This window comes from Danio rerio, chromosome 17, assembly GCF_049306965.1.
Source record: "Danio rerio strain Tuebingen ecotype United States chromosome 17, GRCz12tu, whole genome shotgun sequence".
Lineage (NCBI taxonomy): Eukaryota > Metazoa > Chordata > Actinopteri > Cypriniformes > Danionidae > Danio > Danio rerio.
In genome coordinates, this window is record NC_133192.1 from 25,619,478 (window position 1) to 25,635,726 (window position 16,249).

The 16,249-nt window shown below is 37.1% G+C and overlaps 1 protein-coding gene across 12 annotated transcripts in view; it reads left to right on the plus strand.

Moving 5' to 3' along the window:
• Positions 1 to 16,249, plus strand: part of ehbp1 (EH domain binding protein 1) — a 196,208-nt gene that overhangs the window by 160,240 nt on the left and 19,719 nt on the right. The window lies entirely within an intron of this gene.

The window sequence follows — 16,249 nt, forward strand, 5'->3', positions numbered from 1 at the left end:
ATGCTGTAAATTTACTGCAAAAAAATTGTAAAGCTCTTTGAGTGTCCAGAAATGCGCTATATAAATGTAAGGAGTTTCATGCAATATAAGGATCAATTGTTATTTGTGTTTTTAAAAAAAACAATGCATTTTTCTGTCTCATGTATTTGTGAAAAACGTGATTCTTATTATTTTTAATTATTTGTGTAAAGTTTTGATATTTGATAAATATGTTTTTTAAGAAAAATATTTAAAAGTAAAACTATCATTTTGATTGATTTCAATAAGCTTTAAATTGGCAAATTAGAAAGATTGCTGAACACTCCCTTGACACTGAAGCAGTAGGTTCTGAATATTCAGCTTTGCATTGCATTAATAAATGACATTTCCAAATAAAATATTATAAAATAAAATGTATTGGTCAATTTTTTACAATATTACAGCTTTATTTTATTTTTTAACAAGTATATGTTTAGAGACATGCATATATTCATATAAGATATATGTGGAACACATATGCATATGTATATACAGTATAGGCTCACATACTGTATGAAGTTATTATTCTATACATGTAAAAACTCAACTAAAACTCCTCATGATTCCTGATACTCCTCCCCCTCTCATTATACGCTCTGCCTTAGTCTGCTGGTTTTTTGCATTTGTTTCCCAGATGAATTCACAGTAATTGGGCTGGTTAATTTATTTACTGTGTGCAGTTCACAGCACATTAAAGAATGGAGATAATTGAACACGAATTGTCAAGTGTCTTCTGATATCAGGCGTATTACAGAAGGGAATGCGTATAAAACTCTATTTCCATGCAACCATTGTTTATGGTAATTAAGTACACAGATGTATTCCTTGGTTGCCTTCCAAGCTTATGGCGACTGCCATTGTTGTCTTCTATTAATATGTAATCAGTAAATAGTTTAATTTTCTAATCTGCAGTTGGAGAATTCACTTTCTAACAGCTCTTAATTATGGCAGAGCCCTAATGATGCAGCCGCTGATGGGCTAGGAGGCCGTAAACGGAGCAGGCGAGCGCTCGGGGAACGCAGAGGCCTGCAGTGGCTCCTGCCTAATGAACTTGTTATTCCCACACCAGAGGGAGCAGTGTCCTTCACACACACACATACACACACACACTCGCCAGCAGCTCAACCATTACCTCAGTTAGCCACATCTGCAGAATTACGTCTAAATACGTTATTGTCATCCAATTTTCTAAACATATCAATTTTGAGCGTGTTTTTTTTTTTAGGGGTGAAATCAGAAGCGAGAGAGGAGAGCTATTCGCTCGCCTGCCATTCTGTCCGAGCACAATACCGTCCCGAATCACATTGAAATTTTTCCGCGCGCAGCATTGAAATGTGTGTAAATGTTATCTGCGCGCCTTTTGATATTCAGCAACCCTTCTGAATGCATCTCCCTGACATCTGCTCAGCATGCATTTATGCACACATATGATTTTCAAATTGCTTTATAACCTGCAACAATGAACGCAATTATGAAAATAATGGCATTTAAAGGCGCTCTAAAACCCACACACCTACAGAGTTCTCGATAAGAGATTTTAAAAAAAGCACAGAGGGAAAGAATGAGTTTTAGGCCAGATTAACATATGTTTAAAAATTGCACTTGAGTCTGATAAGATTGACACAGGTTTTATTGCATGCTAATCCTTTCTCTTTTTCTCCGGCGCGGTCACAGAAATTCATACAAGACGGATATCATCAGCTTAATGCAGTTTACAGACAAGCCATCACAATCTCTGCCAGAAAAAAAAAACAGATGTACAGCAGTGTTAGAAGCGACCTGTTATGTTTGTTTTATTCTCCGGGACGTGGCTGTCCTCTTCAAGGCTTCTTGCATACCTTTTTATATTTTAGTCTCAAAAACGTCAGTCCCTTTTTTTTTTTTTTTGCTCACTTTTCCCCCCTCAGTTTTCCCACATTAATTCTCTGTGCCCACATTCCAAAGCAGTGTTGGCCATGCAGAAATAATTGCTTGAGTGTCTGCATTTATAGATCTCAGCTCCGCCAAGACTGAAATGGAATTGCTCGTGTGGCTAAGGCAACATGCTTGTAACCACCCCTTAGTTTGACTAAAGATTTAAGCTTGGCTACGTGAGTCGCATGGGGAAATGGTCTCCGAGCTCAGACAACAGCTAACAGCTAACACAGCTTTAAGTATATTATCAGGCAACTTCTTTCAGAAACGTATTGCTAAAGAAGCTTAACATTAATTATTGTAACTTTGGGAAGATTACATCCACAGCATGCTTGTAAGCGGTGGCATAGTCCTCTTGACCTCCTATGCAAGAGCTTAAAGACACTAGAATGGCATTTCAGCTGCATTAATAGGATAACCAGTATAATCTTTCCGCAGTAAGAGAAGGAAAAGTGTTTAGAGCATAATACTCGCCCCGGTTCTGGGGACGAGACTGGTTTTGTGATGTCTCACGCAATCGACACACACCGGCTTCTATCGGCGTAATCGCAAACTCTTTTTCTCTCCCTCTCTGCTGTTCGCTTTCTTCTGTTGTCTCTCTTTCAGTGCTCCTTTTTTCCCCTCTGTCCTATTCTTTATCCTCCATGGGATTTGCATGCTAGTTCGGTTGCTTGTCCACTCTAATTTTAAAGACCAAAGAGCTCGTTTAGCCTTCCTGCTATGCGTGCGCCATGAGTAGAGGAAAAGTAAGCCTAGAGACAAACGCAGGAATTCGGCTCATAAGGATGGCTTTTATCGGCACGACCAAAGGCCAGTGCTGGATCAGGAGGTGACCGCCTATTCAGGTTTAGTGCTAGACTATGTGCTCGACTTTCAAGAGCTGGTTAACATCAGAATGGTCCATTTTCAGCTGCTGGCTTTTGCGGCCTTTGTTCTTCCTGCTGGTTTGAATTCTCAGCGGACCGTTACGTGACCAGTGTAGATCGCCTTTGTAAAGTCATGTATTCTGGCTACCTAATATAAACAGGTTAGACCTTTAGCCTCAATTAATGCACGTCGTAAGACATTAGCACTCCCCAAAATGAGTGTGATTTCTCCTCGAGGCAGGAAAACCTTATTCCTCCTCACATCAGCCCCTTTTTAATCTCTGAGGCAGTTTAAATGTTCGAGAGGCAAAAACAATTTAATTAGTTAAGTTGCATTGACTTCGCATTTAAACCCCCAACCAGTAAACCCCTCCCTCCGAAAGCTTTTCCCAGATGTGAAGAGGGTTTTTTTTGGTCTGGTGTCAGGCTTTCAAACATTCTTTAACAGTTGGATGAAAGGGGATTTTAAGGAAGATTAGAGAAGGGGATCCTCCAGGCATTGTCTGAGAATCTTAAGATAAAACGCACGGGGTGGATAGTGTTGGCGGAGGGGGTGTTTGGGGGGAGGGTTTGTTGGTTGCAGGAGATATGGCCCGTATTGTGAAACATGTAATTTAGATTTTTTTAGAACGGCATGGAAATAATGACGAATGGCCATCGTTGTGCTCCCTCTCAATTCCTGTTTGTTTTCCCTTTCCCTCTATCCCTTTCTTTCGTCCCCCCCATGTGTTTTGCAGTGGCCTTGCTGTCCTCTAAATTGTTGGTGTGAAGTTAAGTTAAACGCTGCTACATGTGGCATTGCAGGCAGGCAGTGATATGCCTGATTAACATTTTCAAAAGGGGCACAATGATGGCGCTTATTATAATCTCTCCTTTATTGAAGCATCTTGAGGCCTTTTCATCTTTCCCCCCCTTTGACTGCCATTCCAGTAAGACCCAGCCAAAAGCAGCTAGTGCCGTGCCACTGCGGCTCCATACGCACAGAAAAACAGAGAGCTGCTCTCCACAATGCCAGCCAAGACCTCAATGATCTGCTGAGCTTTTTTTGCTTCTTTTTTTGTTTGTTGTTGTTGTGTTTTTATGGCACTAGTGTGCATGTCTGTCTTTTTCTTTTTTTATGGGATTTTCATCTTTAATGTAGAGGACAGTAAAGAGAAGACGAGAATGGGATTGTATAAAGCAGGCTGGGCTTGAAATTGCATCCCATGAGCAAAACGTTAGTGCATTTTTAAAAATTGTCTTTATTTAGGTTTAAGAAGACCGGTAGATTGTATATATATTTTTTTTTTGTAGTACTGCAAGTCGGGCTTTGTATGCCATTCAGTATGTAGTTGTTTTGAGTTTTATTAAATCTGATTTTTCCTACAACTTCTGTGAGTATGAAAGGCTTAGCAAAACAGTTTGGGTGTGCGGGACTCTGTTTGCATAATTGATCATTATTTGGTTTACAAATTGTCTCCTGACAACATAATTGAATTTCAGTCATGCACTTAATTAATAGACCTTTTCATATGGAAACTGATTAAGACACACTTTACAATTAAGTGTAATGACGCGGGGTTGGCCTGTAATTAGGGGCATTCACGTGCTAACAGCCCCGCTATGCTAGCTCAGTTGTTGTTCATTTCCCTTTGTATGGGCCTCTCTAGGCTACACATTCCTCTAACGTACTACCTGAACCTTATCAGCACACTGGCTCTCTCCCCAGCCCACCTTTAGCATGCTAAAACACGCTAACGACACAGAGAGCAGCTCATTTGAGCTAATGGAAATGACCATTTAAATGCTATTGTTCTGCTGTTAGCCGCTTAGTAGAGATGGAGAGATAGCGAGGGAAGCTACTTTTATAGTTACTGTAGGGAGGAGACTCATTATCAATTTGTCCTTAAGCAAACCTGAGGAGAGAAAGAGAGGGGGAAAATGGGAGGGTTAGAAGAGGGGGAGAAAAGAAAACGCCAGAATCCACAATGCAGATGTGTGGAGGGCGGCTAATAGTGTTAGCACATCCATTACTCTCCTCAGCTTAATTCATTAAGCAAATTGGGCGGGAACCGTATTGGCCCTGTTGAAATACGTGCAATATGACACTGCTCAAATTTGTTCTAACACATGGCCCGGGGAGACGAGCCGACCGCTCTAATGGGGGAGGAGGGGCAAATTATGCAAAGGCACACGGCGGGAGGGAAATGATTACAACGCAGAGGGAGTAGCACCTCCACACTCAACTAGACCATTTTCCTTTACTCGAAACCTTGCCACTTATTGCACTTGTATGACCTAAAATAGATAGTTCACCCAAATATCTGGCAAAATTCATTGACATGTCATTTCAAACCTATATGATTGACTTTCTTTACTGTGAAACACGCACACAGACACACAACAGAAGTATTTCTAAAATATTCTTGGGTGGATTTTTCCAATACAGTGGAAGTCTATGGGTTTCAGTGTTGTTGTTTTTTATTAATAAAATTGGTTGAGTCATTCTTTAACACATATTTGATGTTATTCACCCTAATATGCTGACATCTCTATTAAATACTTCTACCTTTTGAATGCTTTTGACACTCATCTGAATGCTGAAAATCTCAGAGGCCAGCAGATGCGCTTCACCCTCACCAGTCGTTTGCTCAGACGTTTACTTGGAAAACGGATTAAGCAAATAAAAGCAAATCATATATTAGTAAGAAAAACATTCTGCAGGTGTTGACGGGATCTTGCTGCTTGTGCTAATTTGTCGTCTCTACAGGTAGTCATTTCAGCATCTCTCGGGGTCGGGTGTGAATCTAAATAAAGTGTTGCTGAAGCTCTGATAACCCCCCCCAGAATTTCACACCTCCAGAATGTAAATAGAGTAGTAAAGCAGGTCTTAAGTTAAAAAGATAACAGAGATACTCCTGAATGTACACTAATGTCTTAACAAAACGCCTGCATTTTAGATAGGTGCGGCACTATCTTTAATGCTACTTTAAATATCTCCTGTACCTCATATTTACTTCTAGTTTGTTACTGTAACTGGAAACAGTTAACTTCTGTGGCCCACAAGATTTGCAGCCTTTCAGATGACTGTCAAAAGGGATTCAAAGCCATTGTTACCATTATTTAACATTCTATATTTAGAAATGTGTGGTAAATCATACAAGTAAAACTAATTATGCTGACATGCTAAAGGGATATTAAATATGTAATTCACAAAAATGTAAATTATTTTAATAACTCACCAATGTCATTTTAAACCTTTCTTTCTTCCATTGAAAGAAAAAAAACTGTATCCATATAATGTTGTTTAAACCCCCAGTAAATTTAATTATATGGATAGTAAACGATTAATCTTTATTTAAAATGTTCACAGAAGTATTAAAATTACACCTTCAATATATCTGATAAAAGGACTCCATATGTTTTTAAATACATGCTGTTTAGCTTTTAGTATGCAAGTTATTTTTCTAATGGCAGGCTTGACAACATTTGTCTTATCCATAGAGCAGTGTTTGGTCCTTGCGCCTTTTTTATGACAACTTGAGTAAATTATTAAATAATTGTTTCTTTAAAACCAAAAGTATACATTAGTTGCCCAAGTTCTGTTTTTCTGGCATGATTTTCATCATTGTGTACATCATATGTACCCACACCCTGTCTGTTTGCACAGAAAGTATGTAGCCATGGCAGAATGTTTAAAACAAAACTAGGTGACACCTGTGCATGTGTCAAACTTGTTCATCCATGCTCATTGACTATGTTTTGAAAGCTGTGTAAAAAGGCTGTTTAAAACAGAGCTCGGAAAAAGATGCATGTCATATAGATGTCTCAGAGAATTATGCCTTTTAATGATATGTGTGAGACAGTTTTTGCAGTCTTAGCTGACTTAGTCTGTGTTAGTTTTGGTTCAATAGATGGGGGCAGGAATCCAAGCAGCCCTTTTCTGTTTGGCTGTGTGGAGATTTGGAGAAGCTTCGTGCAATCACAGATACATATGTATGTGCTCACTGCTCCCTCCTGGAAGGCACCTTTTTACATGTACATGTCTGCTGGGATCCCCCCGCCCACACAACCAGGCCTCCCCTCGGTCAGCTAATCAGTACCTCAGCTAGATGCATTGTGACACTATGCAAATCTATTTACATTGGAATAGGGGAATCAGGGGATCCTAAACTCAGGCATCGAAATTGAAGAAAGAGAATACCCAAGGCCAACAAATAAATGAAAGTTTGCTCAAATCCGTGAGATAATGGGGTCTGTGTTCAGACTTACCACAGTGGAGAGATAAACACAGGGATTACTTGGGGGTTTTGCATCAGTTGCTTTCTGCTGGGTGGCCTTACTTGTCAAAAAGGGGGAAAAAGGGGAGAGAGAGAATGAGAATAGGAAAAAAAAACGTTTAACGCAAGGACATTCACATGGCACATTGAGAAAAGAAGTACCGCTAATTCCATCAAAGCCAGAGAAATCAGCCATTAATTTATGCTGCTCTCTCCCTCCCCCTGTAGCTATTGTTGCTTTGGTTGTTGATCATTTCGGTAACATCTGGTCCTGGGCGCTTTTTGGAGGCCAGATAGAGTCAACCAGACGACCCCCGACAACATGGCCAAAAAAAATCACTCTGGTGTCTTGTGCTTTTGCCGTCGCCCTGTTGGTTTGATCAGAAAATGCAGGGTTTCTGTGGCTATCTCAGGCAAAAATATGCGAACCAATGACAAGCAAGCAACTATAATAGGTGAAAACTTTACACTTATGCAAGTTTTATTCTAAGTTTTTTTCCATTTATACATATTATCAACTAAACCGTGACAAAAAGAAACTAATATTGTAAAGCACATTGTTCAAACACAATTGTATTTAGTACTAATCATATCCTCCTCATGCGTAGTGTCTTGGGAGTAGACCATTTCTGTAAGTATATATTTGAAAAGATGGAGAGATTCGCCATTTAAATCGAGGGCTTTACAGAGGAGCAGATTATGACTTCCATGGTGACTCCTTCCTGCTTTGGGGAAATGAGCTGTTGACATTCTTCAGGGTCATCATCCAAGATAGCAGGCCAACCAGCAGGATTTACCCGATAAACCCATCCAACTAGACCTTTATCCATTTCGCTACGACTGGGGAAGGCAGGGGTGAGATGGAGACAGGGTAGCAGTGATGTTTCCCATCAAAACGTAAGGCGTTTAGTCAGCCAGTGTGGATGCTGTCATCAGAACCAAACTCTTCAGCGGAAATGTGTTTGAACCTTTTCATCATGCGAGTGTGATTTTCAGAGAGCATTTCTTAGAGCGTTTGAGTAGGCTGAGCAAGCGGGAGTGTGATGGAGACTTTGAAGAAGAATCATTTACTCCTCTATCATCTCGCCAAGAATATCATCTTTGTGTCTGACCATGTCTTGAGTCCTCTCCACCTTGGTCAAAATAATTTTTTTCCCATAATTCCCTTGTGTAACCTGGGGCTAGCGTTGCTCCCCGCTGTGAGGTAGACCCGGAGGAAAGACAAAAGCACAATGAAACCGGGAGCTTACCACCAACCGCTCTCACTGGAGCTCTGGAGTAGGGCCCACTATACACCGCTGCCTCTCCAGTTCTGTCCCAATGCTAATGAGCCGGCTCTGATCTTTCCTCTGCTTCCCGTGTTTTCAACATCTTCAAGGACCACATGGCGCTAGCAAAATAAAGACAACCAAATGAGAATTTTTAACGCTTTTTGTGTCAGCGACTCAGCGCCTTTCAGCCGGCTCACTCATTTAATATTCCCCCCGAGAAAGAAAGGACAGAGGAAAGAAGAAAAGAAAAAAGGTAAAATGTGCAACAAGGAGTTGGAGGTGCTGGAGAGAAAGGGGGAGGCGTCGCTAGCATTCCTCCCATTTTCAGTTATCGCAGAGGATCCAAATCGTGAAACGCAACTGACGTGACCTCTGAGTTTCTGGTTTCACAGCCAAATTTCAGACGCATGTTGATTTCCTCAAGCTTCATGATATCACTGACAGCTCCTGAACAGATGAAGGGTGAAAGAGGGCCCGGGATCTGACAATCTGAGTCTCCTGCCGGCTGTTCACACACTCCTTTTTAATAGCTGCGTTCTCTATACAGAGGCACAGGGCTGTGGCTCGCATTAGCACTGGAGACCACTAGTTAATAGGATGATGTCTTTTAGCTTTTGTTATGAGATTATTAACCGGGATAGGTTTCTGCTCTCATCCGAGCTGCTGCTCTGAGGGCCTGTTGAGCACAAGTGGTAAAAAACGGCGTCCCCACATTGTGCCGTGCTTGTATGGTAAAAGGCTTTTAATGAAACACCTTTTCGGAGGGCTTCACCAGGTGATCTTTTTTTTAGTGCTCTCGTCTGCCACTCACCCAGCTTTAATTACCTGAAGTACGCAGCTTTTTCCAAAGGCCCTTGATTCTGGCCCTGTGTTCAGCACTCCCAAAAGCAGGCTTAAAGTGGGTGATAGAATGAAATGACAGTATTTGTCAAAATAAGAAAGAAAGGGAAGGAAAGAGAGGACCTCTGGCTCCTGTGTTTTACCCTGAAGGTCATGATTTAAGATCTCTTATTATACCTCACACATATTATGCCTTACATAGTGAATGTGTCTTTATAGTTGTAGTTTGTTATATTTTGTTTAAAAATTGGTCAAATATGTAAATGGGAAAAGGCATATCTGACAAAACTGATTATTTGTACAGTTGAAGTCAGAAGCCCCCCCCGTATTATTAGCCACCGTATATTTTTTTCCCCAATTTCTGTTTTACGGAGAGAAGGTTTATTCAACACATTTCTAAACGTAATAGTTTTAATAACTCACTTCTAATAACTGATTTATTTTATCTTTGCCATTATGACAGTAAATATTTGACTAGATATTTTTCGAGACACTTCTATACAGCTTAAAGTGACATTTAAAGCCTTAACTAGGTTAATTGGGTTAACTAGGCAGGTTAGGTAATTAGGCAAGTTATTGTATAACAATGGTTTATTCTGTAGACTATCAAAAATATACAGCTTAAAGGGACACATAATTTTGACCTTAAAATGTTTTTTTTAATGAACTGCTTTTATTCTAACCAAAACAAAACAAATAAGACTTTCGTCAAAAGAAAACGCATTATCTGACATACTGTCAAAATTTTCTTGCTCTGTTAAACATAATTTGGGAAATATTTAAAAAAGAAAAAAATTCAAAGAGGGCTAATAATTCTGATTCAACTGTAATTTAACATCTTTATTCACTATGAGTAAAACCACAAAATTTTACCTAATTCTCAGGAAGACATTTTTAGTTATAAAAATATAATATATAGTCAAATGCTTATAATCAGAATAAGTACTTTAGTTAACCAAAACTTCACATATATCTGACCCACTGTCACAAAGGGTATTTGAAGTGTTTAAGTAGTTTTACTTGGTTTTAGGCAGTACAATAAGCAAGACAAGTTTATTTACATAGCACATTTCATGCACAATGATATTTCAAAGTGCTTTAAACAATAATAAAAGAAACAAGTATAAGAAATAAAAACAACATAGAATAAAAATGATTAAAACTGATAAAAAAACTGATTAAAGTGTTTTAAAATAGGGTTTTTTATATGTTTTTTGTGTATATAAAATCACTTTTGTACATTTGGTTTGATCTGGTCTCAAATTTGATCCATATATAAATACAATTATATAAATTATAAATATAATTATCTTTTGTATATACATTTATTAAATTGTCAATTTTATAGTTACTCGTACTTGGTGACAATGTAAAGTGCTCACCATATACAAGTACACTCACAAATCCCTCTTTTAAATTCATATTTTTTAAAGGAAGCTATGCAATATTATATTTGTGCATATACATTGGATTAGTCAGTACTGAAGCCAAGAAGCAAAACATTTTGATGAGATTTTGCAGGTTGCAGTTTATTTTTGCAATATTTTGCTTGACTTTAATTATATTATCTTTCAATTTCTAAATTTGTTTGGTGATTAAAATATTACTTTAATAAATGTATCTGTTTAATAAATCTGTTTTGTTTAAATGCACCAAATACATAGCCTATATTCACTGAGAAATTGAAAAAGATATTCATTTTCAAAATGAGGTGTGCTCAATTATGCTAAGCACTGTATATTCATTTTACTGGGATCATTTCAGAATCTACCCCTTAATAGTTTGACGCTTTTCCTGAAATCAGAGTTTTGTTATCGTTGCAAATACAGTTGAAGTCAGAATTATTAGCCCTCCCGTGAATTTTTTTTCTTTTTTAAATATTTCAAAAATTATGTTTAACAGAGCAAGGAAATTTTTACAGTGTGTTTGATAATATTATTTAGTCTAGAGAAAGTCTTATTTGTTTTATTTTGGCTAGAATAAAAGCAGTTTTTAATTTAATTTAATTTAATTTAATAGAGTTATTTGCCCCTTTAAGCTTTTTATTTTTATTTTCAGTAGTCTACAGAATAAATCATCATTATACAATAACTTGCCTAATTACCCTAACCTGCCTAACCCAATTACCTTAGTTAAGCCTTTAAATGTCACTTTAAGCTAAATTAATATCTAGTCTTAAATATCTAGTCAAATATTATTTACTGTTATCATGGCAAAGATAAAATAAATCAGTTATTAGAAATGAGTTATTAAAACTATTATGTTTAGAAATGTTGAAAAAATCTCTCCGTTAAACAGAAATTGGGAAAAAAATAAACATGGGCTAAAAATTCAGGGGGGCTAATAATTCTGACTTTAAATTTACAATGAAATCATTTACTGGGCATTTTCTTTGTTATAAAATATAATATTTTCTTATATAAAATAGATTATAATGCAGAAATGTGCATTTGTTTATCAAATCTATTACTATCCCTCAAATGCTGAAGCGTGATGCAACAGCAACCGTTTAATTTTCAGGAACTTGAATGCGACATAATTGCTTTGGATTAAAAAAACAACACGCATGGAACCGTTTTCCACACTTCTGTCATTTTTGCATCATTATTTGTGGCGAGTACAGTCACGAAGAGTGCTGTAATTGTTGTTTTGTAATGTAAACTGCCTGTCTTGGCTGTTGCGCTCATCGTGAAGCTGCGATAGTGGACAGGCGGCCCAGGGATTAAGAAGCAAGGAACGGCCAACACTCGCTGATAGTCTGTCAGTCTGTGATAATGTTTATTGATTAAAAAGAAGGGGGGAATACAAGCTCGGTTTAATAGAGTAGAGGCCTGCGGACAGAGATGGACATATTTGTGATTCCCGGTGCTTAACTCAGACAGACAGGCTAAAATTCATATAGTCTCCACTGCGACTTCCCATATCAGAAATTGCTTATGTAGAAACGTATTTGTGGGGAATGCAGATTTTTAGAGAGATTCCAATTTGTGCATGTGGAGGGAAAAAAATCTATTATGTGGCATTTGTTTGTTCTGCTGGCGTAAAGAGCGAGGTGTCTGCTATTAGCTGAGGGACTGTGGTGTTTGCAGAGGAGTTGTTTGTGTTAACAGCGCTGAGGGGCAGCTGAGAGACCAGTATTAAGGTACAGCCTATCTTCTGTCAGCCCCTCACTGAACGTTCAAACAATTACATGAAAGGATGTATGATAACGCTGTATGTATAGCCAAGACTTTTCTGTCATTAAGGGCGACTTAAGCGATCCTGTTTTCCTCCTGTGGTGGTTCTTTCCTTGCTATAAGGCCGCTCCGCTTATGAATCCTTCCTCATAAGCCGCAAAGCAAGCAACTAAAGGTCAGTAATGCCGGTGCCAATTGAAATCCTAGTGAATGAACACTTTCTGAGGAATTAAAATGTAATGCGCTTTGGCTGCTCGTGTTTCATTACCACAAATATGTTTTTTTGTGATTGTAATGTGGTAATGTGTTGCTTTAAAATCACATACTCTGATCAGTTCAAATAATAAAATGTTGTTGTTGTTTTTTTAAAGGCAAAGGATGACAGACACAAAGTTTTTTATGTGTATACTGGTCTGTTTCTGTAGTTTGCTATATTTAAATGGTCTTATATAACTGTGATGTTGATTATCTAATCTTACATCTAAATATTTTCCCTAAATTTGTCAAACATTACCACTTTAAACCCTCATTGGTATGCACATATATTCTGTAGATTTTCAAACTTATAAACTGATCAACTTTTGTTTAGATCTCAACAACACTTACCAAAGCTGATTTTTACTTTTTAAGTAATGCAGGTGTTATCTTTAAAAGCCCCCCTTATTTTTTTTTTTACTTTAAGGAAAAGAACTTATCTTGCACTTATGCAAGTTATTATTTCAATGTTCATTCTTTGTTGTCTTCTGTTATCTTTACAGAATGATTGTTCTGTCATTTATTTATTTATTTGCCTGATTTATGTTTTTTTTTTTTATTAAAAACATGACAATAATCACATTTTTATGCGTTTATTGTAATTTGATAAATTTAATTTAAACAAAGAATTGATATCTACAAGTCCTTTGGTTAAAACTTGTTGCATTTTATACAAATTTATCTGAACAAGTGCATAAAACTAAATAGCAGCTTATTGTGTCTATACTGGTCTTTTTCTATAGTTAGCTGTATTTGAATGGTTTTACTGTATATAACTCTGATGTTGATTATCTAATCTTACATCTTGTAATTTTCCCTAAATTTGTCAAAAGTTAGCATTTTCAACCCCTCTTTGTGCAGTTGCTTTAAAACACACGAAGTGTTTTATATATATTATAACTATAATTTTTGTTTATATCTCAACAGTTACAATCTAAAGCTATGTAATGAAACTGATATGTTTAAAAGCCCCTTTCAATTATTTTTTTACTTGAAGGAAAAGAACTTATTTTGCACTTATGCGAGTCATTATTTCAATTATTATTCACTTATGGAATTTCATTGCAGAATGATTGTCCTGTCATTTGTTTATTTATAATTATTTATTTATTTACCTCATTTATGTATTTTTGGTGGTTTAAAACATGCTAATAATCATATTTTAATGTGTTTATGATAATTTGATATATTTAATTTAACCAAGACAAAAATTAGAGATCTAATATGTTTTTGGTTAAAAACTTGTTGCCGTTTTAAATATATCTGCATATAAAATTAAAAAGCAGCTCATCTGAATATCTAAATATTTTTCAGAAAACTTCACAATAGCTGTAATAATGTACTGACAAGGACAAATCTGTTGGTACCCTTTAGGTATGTTGCTTCTCCTGAAGCACAGTCTGAAGGCATTATCTGATTTCATTCGTTTATTTTGAATTACTTTTGATGTGTCATTACTTTTTTTAGTTTCAAGTAAGTTCAGTGTCCACTGCAGCTAGTCTTTCTTTAATGGAAGGGCAGTTTTGTCCATGTCTTTATCTAATTTATTTTATATCTATTTGGATACCTTTACATTACATTATAAAACACATTATGTCTCAGCTTAAAAGATTCAAGGCTGCTTTTTATTCATTTCATTTGAATTGATAGTGATTTAAATCTGTTTAAATAAATCATCTTTGCTTCAGTGGAGGGAATTTAAAAAGCAAACTCCATTTCCTTCATGTCTTTTAGCTTTTTCGGTGTCTTGCTCACCTAAAGAGGCCAATCCCCAGATAAATAGCAAACAGGGGAAAAGGTTAGCGGTTAACTAGGTTGGCTTAAACAAGAGAAAATGTGTTTGGTCCATTTTGAAACTAGCGATGGGCGTCTTGAAGCACAATGGCCGGGGCTTTATCCTGAGATTAGGTATTGTGGGTTCAAGCTAAACTAGCTTCCATCAGAGCTGCGCAGGGCGAGCGCGGCCCTTTCAGCCCACGCTAACAAGACTTCTCCACATTGCAGACCCACTCAGAGTAATTAAATCAATCCTTTTGTACTCGCCGCTCTCTCCTTCAGTGACGAGTGAAGATCTGATTATTGCCTTCATGCATATTCAAAAAGTCTCCCTGACTGGGCCTTAATGAGCTTCCTCTCAATCGCACAAAACCTTGTTCATCTTGTTCTTTTTCTCCTCTTTCTTTTTTTTCTCCCTCGTATTTATTTTTTATTTGTCTCTCCCTCTCTTTTTCATGCATGTTAACTCCTGACAACAAAAAGAGTGGGAAACGACAGTCAGACGCACAGAATGAACGAGTGAGGAGAGTTAGCCCACTTAAAATAAATCGTAAATGTTCAAAAAGTGACTTAGTGGCGGAGGAGTGGAGATCTTCCCCTTCAAACTCCGATAGACAAATTGGATTACTGGCTATTGGATTAAACAGAAAACGGGTGGATAAGAAATGAGAAGAGCTTGCTGTGATCACAGGGTTTAATATATTTCTTTTCTTTTTCTTTTCTTTATGGCCTCTTCTCTCCACCCCCATTCTCTGTGTGTGTGCGTGTGTGTGTTTGTGTGTGTGTTTCCTTCAGTAAAGACACCCAGCTCTTAGCAGGACTCAGGATTAATTTGTAATTGTTCTGCTTTCTTAATGCTTTTGAAAGATTTTTATCTAAATCAAATGAGGGGGAATTTTGTAATTAAACAAAATGCCAAGCAAAACAATCCCCCTGTTGCGGAGGTTTACTTCAGAGTTATTTGCTTTTTATCATTCTGTAAATATCTAAATAAGGTTCTGATTTAAAAGCAGAATAGAACCTTCAATTCACATAATTAATTTGCTATTCACAGCGTTTGGCCTAATTACATGCCTGGAAAATGAAAAACAATCTTATTTAGGCATTCTGGCAACTTTTGGAAAGATCTTGTATGCCAAATATCAAGGTTTAATGAACAGACCACATATTTAATTGATATTTTGGACACTTGTACCTAAAGCTAAATTGGGGTTTATTTTAAATTTAACAGGTGTTTGTGTGTGTGTGTGTAAATTTGATGCAACATGATGTTTGTTTTGTTTGTTTATGTGTGTGTGTGCGCTGTAGCCATAAATAATCAGTAAAGGTTAGTAGGAAAGAGGGCTAAATGTGTGAGGATTTCATTAATGCTATCTGTTTTGAATGCAACAGTGGCTGAGATGACTATCTTAATCTGATGCGGCTAAAGAAGCCAGATCACCCTGCCATGGACATAGGCCCGAGGGCCTACCAGACCAGCCTGAACCCTCCTGATTGAGTGTGTTTGTGTATGTGTGTGAGAGAGAGAGAGAGAGACAGTTGGCTGTCTAAAACTATTTCTGTTTTGTAGTTTTTTTTTTTTGTGTTTTATTCCAAAGAAAACTCTATTGTTAGTGAAGAGCAAAGCTAGGGAAGCAGTCTGTGACTACTATGCAAATTTATACAGTGCTTTTTATAATTTATTGCATCCCATTTTGAAATTGAATATTTTTATCCATTTCTATATGTATATAGGCAATGTATTTGGTGCATTTAAACAAAACTGATTTATTAAACTGATATATTTATTAAAATAATATTTTAGTCACCAAACATATTTAGAAATTTGAAGATAATACAATTAAATTCAAGCTAAGCACTGCTAAATAAATTAA